This window comes from Hordeum vulgare, chromosome 5H, assembly GCF_904849725.1.
Source record: "Hordeum vulgare subsp. vulgare chromosome 5H, MorexV3_pseudomolecules_assembly, whole genome shotgun sequence".
Lineage (NCBI taxonomy): Eukaryota > Viridiplantae > Streptophyta > Magnoliopsida > Poales > Poaceae > Hordeum > Hordeum vulgare.
In genome coordinates this window covers 12,217,900-12,226,540 of record NC_058522.1, presented here as the reverse complement: position 1 = coordinate 12,226,540, position 8,641 = coordinate 12,217,900, and positions in this window count along the sequence as shown.

Below are 8,641 nucleotides of genomic sequence, written 5' to 3'. Positions count from 1 at the left end.
AAGTCTAGCTTTTCTTAATAGTGACTTATCACCATCGTCGTCTGTCTTCCTTTTAAAGATCCATCTTTACTCAATAGTCCTACGACCATCAAGTAGTTCTTCCAAAGTCTACACTTTGTTTTCATACATGGATCCTCTCTCGGATTTCATGGCCTCCAGCCATTTGTCGGAATCCGGGCCCACCCCTCCAGCCATTTGTCAGAATCCGGGCCCACCATCGCTTCTCCACAGCTCGTAGGTTCATTATTGTTCAACAACATGACCTCCAAGACAGGGTTACCATACCACTCTGTAGTAGTACGCGACCTTGTCGACCTACGAGGTTTGTAGTAACTTGATCCGAAGCTCAATGATCACCATCATCAGCTTCCACTTCAATTGGTGTAGGCGCCACAGGAACAACTTCCTGTGCCCTGCTACACACTAGTCGAAGTGATGGTTCAGTAACCTCATCAAGTTCTATCACCCTCCCACTCAATTCTTTCGAGAGAAACCTTTCCTCAAGAAAGAACCCATTTCTAGAAACAAACACTTTGCTTCCGGATCTGAGATAGGAGATGTATCCAACGTTTTTGGATATCTTATGAAGATGCATTTATCCGCTTTGGGTTCGAGCTTATCAGACTAAAACTTTTTCACATAAGCATCATAGCTCCAAACTTTCAAGAAACGACAGCTTATATTTCTCTAAACCTTAGTCTATACTGTGTCATCTCAACGGAAATACGCGATGCCCTATTTAAAGTGAATGCGGTTGTCTCTAATGCATAACCCATAAACGATAGTGGTAATTCGATAAGAGACATCATAGTATGCACCATATAAAATAGGGCGTGTCTAAGACGTTCAGACACATCATCACACTATGGTGTTCCAGGTGGCATGAACTGCGAAACAATTTCCACATTGTCTTAACTGCGTACCAAAACTCGTAACTCAGATATTCATCTCTATGATCATATCGTAGACTGTTTATCCTCTTGTCACGACGATCTTCACTCTAAAATAGCTTTGAACTTTTCAACATTTTAGACTTGTGATTCATTAAGTAAATACTCCTGTATCTACTCAAATCGTCAGTGAAGTAAGAACATAATGATATCCACTACGTGCCTTAGCACTTATTGGACTGCACACATCAAAAATGCATTACTCCCAGCAAGTTACTCTACTTGTTTCATGTGGCACGTTTTGCATGTCTCAAGTGATTCAAAATCAAGTGAGTCCAAACGATCCATCAGCATGGAACTTCTTCGTGCATTTTACACCAACATGACTCAAGTGGCAGTGCCACAACTAAGTGGTACTATCATTATTACTTTTTATCTTTTGGCACTAATATTATGAACATGTGTAACACTACGATCGAGATTCAATAAACCATTGAGGGTAATTATTCAAGCAAATAGAATAACTATTATTCTTTTAAATGAATAATCGTATTGCAACAAACACGATCCAATCATGTTCATGCTCAATGCAAACACCAAATAACAATTATTTGGGTTTCACCACCAATCCCGATGATAGAGGGGGCATGCGACGTTTGATCATATCAACCTTGGAAACACTTCCAACACGTATCGTCACCTCGCCTTTAGCTAGTCTCCGTTTATTCCGTAGCTTTCATTTCGTGTTACCAATCACTTAGAAACTGAACCAGTATCCAATACCCTCGCGCTACTAGGAGTACTAGTAAAGCACACATCAACATCATGTATATCAAATATACTACTTTCGACTTTGCCAGCCTACTTATCTACCAAGCATCTAGGGTAGCTCCGCCTCAGTGACCGTTCCCCTCATAACAGAAGCACTTAGTCTCGGGTTTGGGTTTAGACTTGGGTCTCTTCATTAGTGCAACAACTGTTTTGCTGTTTCACGAAGTATCCCTTCTAACCCTTGCCTTTCATGAAACTTAGTAGTTTTACTAACCATCAACCATTGATGCTCCTTCTTGATTTCTACTTTCGCAGTGTCATACATCACGAATCTCTCAAGGATCATTGTATCTATCCTTGATATGTTACAGTTCATCACGAAGCTCTCACAGCTTGGTGGCAGTGACTTTGGAGAACCATCACCGTCTCATCTGGAAGATTAACTCCCACTTGATTCAAGTGATTGTCGTACTCAGACAATCTGAGCACACGCTCAACGATTGAGTTTTTCTCCTTTACTTCATGGACAAAGAATCTTGTCGGAGGTCTCATACCTCTTAACAAGGGCACAAGCATGAAATCACTATTTCATCTCTTTAGAACATCACTCATGTTCCGTGATGTTTCAAAACGTCTTCGGCGCCACGCTTCTAAGCCATTAAGTATTTTGCACCGAACTATCATGTAGTCATGAGAAACGTGTATGTCGGATGTTCACAACATCCACATACGACGCTCGAGGTGCAATACACTGAGTGGTGCATTAAGGACATAAGCCTTCTGCGCAGCAACGAGGACAATCCTTAGTTTTATAGACTCAGTCCGCAAAGTTTGCTACTATCAACTTTCAACTAAATTTTCTCTAGGAACATATTAAAAACAGTAGAGCTATAGCGCAAGCTACATCGTAATTCGCAAAGACCATTAGACTATGTTCATGACAATTAGTTCAATTAATCATATTACTTAAGAACTCCCACTCAAAAAGTACATCTCTCTAGTCATTTGAGTGGTACATGATCCAAATCCACTATCTCAAGTCCGATCATCACTTGAGTCGAGAATAGTTTTAGTGGTAAGCATCTCTATGCTAATCATATCAACTATACGATTCATGCTCGACCTTTCGGTCTCATGTGTTCCGAGGCCATGTCTGCACATGCTAGGCTCGTCAAGCTTAACCCAAGTGTTCGGCGTGTGCAACTGTTTTGCACTCGTTGTATGTGAACGTTGAGTCTATCACACCCGATCATCACGTGGTGTCTCGAAACGACGAACTGTCGTAACTGTGCACAGTCGGGGAGAACACAATTTCGTCTTGAAATTTTAGTGAGAGATCACCTCATAATGCTACCGTCATTCTAAGCAAGATAAGGTACATAAAGGATTAACATCACATGCAATTCATAAGTGACATGATATGGCCATCATCATGTGCTTCTTGATCTCCATCACCAAAGCACCGGCACGATCTTCTTGTCACCGGCGTCACACCATGATCTCCATCATCATGATCTCCATCAACGTGTCGCCATCGGGGTTGTCGTGCTACTCATGCCATTACTACTAAAGCTACGTCCTAGCAATATAGTAAACACATCTGCAAGCACAAACGTTAGTTTAAAGACAACCCTATGGCTCCTGCCGGTTGCCGTACCATCGACATGCAAGTCGATATTAACTATTACAACATGATCATCTCATACATCCAATATATCACATCACATCGTTGGCCATATCACATCACAAGCATACCCTGCAAAAACAAGTTAGACGTCCTCTAATTGTTGTTGCATGTTTTATGTGGTGACCATGGGTATCTAGTAGGATCGCATCTTACTTACGCAAACAACACAACAGAGATATATGAATTGCTATTTAACCTCATCCAAGGACCTTCTAGGTCAAATCCGATTCAACTAAAGTTGGAGAAACCGACACTCGCCGGTCATGTTTGAGCAACGGAGTTACTCGTAGCGATGAAACCAGTCTCTCGTAATCGTACGAGTAATGTCGGTCCGAGCCGCTTCGGTCCAACAATACCGCGGAATCAAGAAAAGACTAAGGAGGGCAGAAAAACGCACATCACCGCCCACAAAAACTTTTATGTTCTACTCGAGATTACATCTACGCATGAACCTAGCTCATGATGCCACTATTGGGGAACGTCGCATGGGAAACAAAAATTTTCCTACGCGCACGAAGACCTATCATGGTGATGTCCATCTACGAGACGGGATTTCCGATCTACGTACCCTTGTAGATCGCATAGCAGAAGTGTTAAGAAACGCGGTTGATGTAGTGGAACGTCCTCACGTCCCTCGATCCGCCCCGCGAACTGTCCCATGAACCGTCCCGCGATCAGTCCCACGATCCGCTCCGATCTAGTGCCGAACGAACGGCACCTCCGCGTTCAGCACACGTACAGCTCGACGATGATCTCGACCTTCTTGATCCAGCAAGAGAGACGGAGAGGTAGATGAGTTCTTCGGCAGCGTGACGGCGCTCCGGAGGTTGGTGGTGATCTAATCTCAGCAGGGCTCCGCCCGAGCTCCATAGAAACGCGATCTAGAGGTAAAACCGTGGAGGTATGTGGTCGGGCTGCCGTGGCAAAAGTTGTCTCAAATCAGCCCTAAAACCCCACTATATATAGGAGGGAGGGAGGGGAGGAGGCAGCCTCAAAACCTAAAGGTTTGGTCGAAATTGGAGGTGGAGGAGTCCTACTCCAATCCAACTTGGAGTAGGATTCCACCTTCCCACTTGGAAACTCTTTCCACCTTGTGTTTTTTCCTTCTCAAACCTTATGGGCCTTAGTGGGAACTTATTCCAGCCCACTAGGGGCTGGTTTATCTCTTCCCATAGCCCATGAGACCCCTTTGGGTGTGACACCCCTCCTGATGGTCCCCGGCACCCCTCCCGTCACTCCCAGTACACTACCGATGAGCCCGAAACTTTTCCGGTAATGCACGAAAACCTTCCGGTAACCAAATGAGGTCATCCTATATATCAATCTTCGTTTCCGGACCATTCTGGAAACCCTCGTGACGTCTGTGATCTCATTCGGGACTCCGAACAACATTCGTTAACCAACCATATAACTCAAATACGCATAAAACAACGTCGAACCTTAAGTGTGCAGACCCTGCGGGTTCGAGAACTATGTAGACATGACCCGAGAGACTCCTAGGTCAATATCCAATAGCGGGACCTGGATGCCCATATTGGATCCTACATATTCTACGAAGATCTTATCGTTTGAACCTCAGTGCCAAGGATTCTTATAATCCCGTATGGCATTCCCTTTGTCCTTCGATATGTTACTTGCCCGAGATTCGATTGTCAGTATCCGCATACCTATTTCAATCTCGTTTACCGGCAAGTCTCTTTACTCGTTCCGTAATACAAGATCCCGCAACTTACACTAAGTCACATTGCTTGCAAGGCTTGTGTGTGATGTTGTATTACCGAGTGGGCCCCGAGATACCTCTCCGTCATTCGGAGTGACAAATCCCAGTCTTGATCCATACTAACTCAACGAACTCCTTCGGAAATACCTGTAGAGCATCTTTATAGTCACCCAGTTACGTTGCGACGTTTGATACACACAAAGCATTTCTCCGGTGTCAGTGAGTTATATGATCTCATGGTCATAGGAACAAATACTTGACACGCAGAAAACAGTAGCAACAAAATGACACGATCAACATGCTACGTCTATTAGTTTGGGTCTAGTCCATCCCATGATTCTCCTAATGATGTGATACCGTTATCAAGTAACAACACTTGCCTATGGCCAGGAAACCTTGACCATCTTTGATCAACGAGCTAGTCAACTAGAGGCTTACTAGGGACAGTGTTTTGTCTATGTATCCACACAAGTATTGTGTTTCCAATCAATACAATTATAGCATGGATAATAAATGATTATCATGAACAAAGAAATATAATAATAACTAATTATTATTGCCACTAGGGCATATTTCCAACAGCACAAGTGTGGAAAAATATAGTAGCATTGTCCCTTCTCTATTTTTTGTTTTTTTTGTTTGGGCTTGCTAGCAGTCCCCGGCAACGACACTAGAGAAATGCTGTTGACGTGTCCCTGACTTGATGCCTCCACGGCAACAGAGCCAGAACTGCTCCCAGTTGCTCAACAATTAGCAATTGTCTTGCAATGGCCTACCAACACGTGGGTTCGCGGCAGTTTTCGAGGGTAGAGTATTCAACCCAAATTTGTTGGTTTGCCCGACAGGAAGTGAGAGGATAATCTCAAGTATTAGCAGCTGAATGTGTCAGATTCAACCACACCTGAAAGATTAGTATCTGCAAGCAAAGTATCAGCAGCAAAGTAGTATGATAACAACGGTGCCAGAAATGACCTCTTGACAAGGCAGACTATTCCTAACTGTCGTATCAATGGCGCCAGAAGTTGACCATGGACGGAAAATATTCTTTCCCATCAACGGAGCGAGAAAAAGAATTGTAGCAGGTGATACGTCTCAAACGTATCTATAATTTTTGATGGTTTCACGCTGTTATCTTGCCTTCTTTGTATGTTTTATGTACCTTTTTATATCTTTTTGGGACTAACTTATTAATTCAGTGCCAAGTGGCAGTTCATGTTTTTCCGTGTTTTTGACTCTTTTTAGATCTGATTTTGGAATGGAGTCCAAACGGAATAAAAACCCTGAAATGATTTTTTCCCGAACGAAAGAAGACCAGGGAGCCTTTGGGCCAATCCAGGTGGGCCCCAGGGAGCCCACAAGCTCCCACCACGCCACCAGGGGGGAGGCGGCAGTGGGCAAGCTTGTGGCCTCCCTGGCCGCCCCCTGACCTAGGTCTTGCGCCTATATATTCCCAAATATTCCGCAAAAAATCAGGGGAGCCTCGAAAATACTTTTCCACCTCCGCAAGCTTCCGTTTCCGCGAGATCTCATCTGGAGACCCTTCCCAGCACCGTGCCGGAGGGGACTTTGGAGGTGGAGGGCTTCTTCATCATCATCATCGACCTTCCAATGACTCGTGAGTAGTTCACTTCAGACCTACGGGTCCGTAGTTAGTAGCTAGATGGTTTCTTCTCTCTCTTGGATCTTCAATACAAAGTTCTCCATGATCTTCATGGAGATCTATCCGATGTAATCTTCTTTGGCGGTGTGTTTGTCGAGATCCAATGAATTGTGGACTTGTGATCAGATTATCTATGATATATATTTGAGTCTTTGCTGATTTCTTATATGCATGATTTGATATCCTTGTAAGTCTCTCCGAGTCTTGGGTTTTGTTTGGCCAACTAGATCTATGATTCTTGCAATGGGAGAAGTGCTTGGTTTTGGGTTCTGCCATGTGGTGACCTTTCCCAGTGACAGTAGGGGCAGCAAGGCACACATCAAGTAGTTGCCATCAAGGGTAAAAAGATGGCTACATAAAGGTTTTTTTATCATTGGTTTGAGATTATCCCTCTACGTCATGTCATCTTGCTTAAGGCGTTACTCTGTTCTTATGGACTTAATACACTAGATGCATGCTGGATAGCGGTCGACGTGTGGAGTAATAGTAGTAGATACAGAAAGTATCGGTCTACTTGTTTCGGACGTGATGCCTATAGAAATAATCATTGCATAGATATCGTCACGACTCTGCATAGTTCTGTCAATTGCTCGACAGTAATTTGTTCACCCACCGTCAACTTGCTTTCATGAGAGAAGCCACTAGTAAATACTACGGCCCCCGGGTCTATTCACATCCATCGTTTACATCTCCGCTTTTACTTTTCTTTGTTACTTTGTTGCTTTCAGTTCTCACTTGGCAAACAATCTATAAGGGATTGACAACCCCTTCATAGCGTTGGGTGCAAGCTTTTGTGTTTGTGCAGGATCTTGAGATACTCTTCCGCCGGATTGATACCTTGGTTCTCAAACTGAGGGAAATACTTACCGTCGCTGTGCTACATCACCCTTTCCGCTTCGAGGGAACACCAACGCAAGGCTCCAAGGCCACGGGGGAAATCCTTTGCATACTTGCCTAGGAAGTCCTTTAAGGCGTAGCCTTAGCTGAAGGATTCCTGGTGCCGTCGACACAACTATTTCTGGAGCCGTTGCAAGGGATACACAACAAAACAATCAGAAGTATTTCTGGCGCCATTGCCGGGGAGGAGAAATCAAGATTTATCCAAGTAGGTCTCACAAACTCTTCTCTTGCATTTACTTTTGTTGCCAGTTGCCTCTCATTTTCCTCTCCCGCACTTCACATTTGCCGTTTTCATTCGCCTTTCTCCTTCACCGTTTTCTTTTGCCCTTGTCGTTTTCCCTTGCCGTTTTCTTGCTTGCTTGTGTGCTTGTTTGTTTGTTGAAGAGATCCTGTCTGAAAACACCAAACTTTGCGACTTCTCGAGCACTAATAATAATGATTTTATTAGTACTCCGATTGCTCCCGCCACTAGTGCAGAATCGTATGAAATCAACGCAACTTTGCTGAATCTTGTTATGAAAGAGCAATTCTCTGGCCTTCCTAGTGAAGATGCCGCATCCCATCTCAATACCTTCATTGAGCTTTGTGATATGCAAAAGAAAAGATATGTGGATAATGACGTGATTAAGTTGAAACTTTTTCCTTTCTCGTTGCGAGATCGTGCAAAAACTTGGTTTTCTTCTTTGCCTAAAAATAGTATCGATTCTTGGGATAGATGAAAAGATGCTTACATATCCAAGTATTTTCCACTGGCTAAGATCATCTCCTTACGTAACGATATCATGAATTTCAAGCAACTTGATCATGAACACGTTGCACAATCTTGGGAGAGGATGAAGCTTATGATTAGAAATTGTCCTGCTCATGGCTTGAGTTTGTGGATGATTATACAAATCTTTTACGCTGGCTTGAATTTCGCTTCTCGCAATATATTGGACTCCACCTCAGGTGGAACGTTCATGGAAATCACGTTAGGAGACGCTACAAAACTCCTAGACAATATCATGACCAAC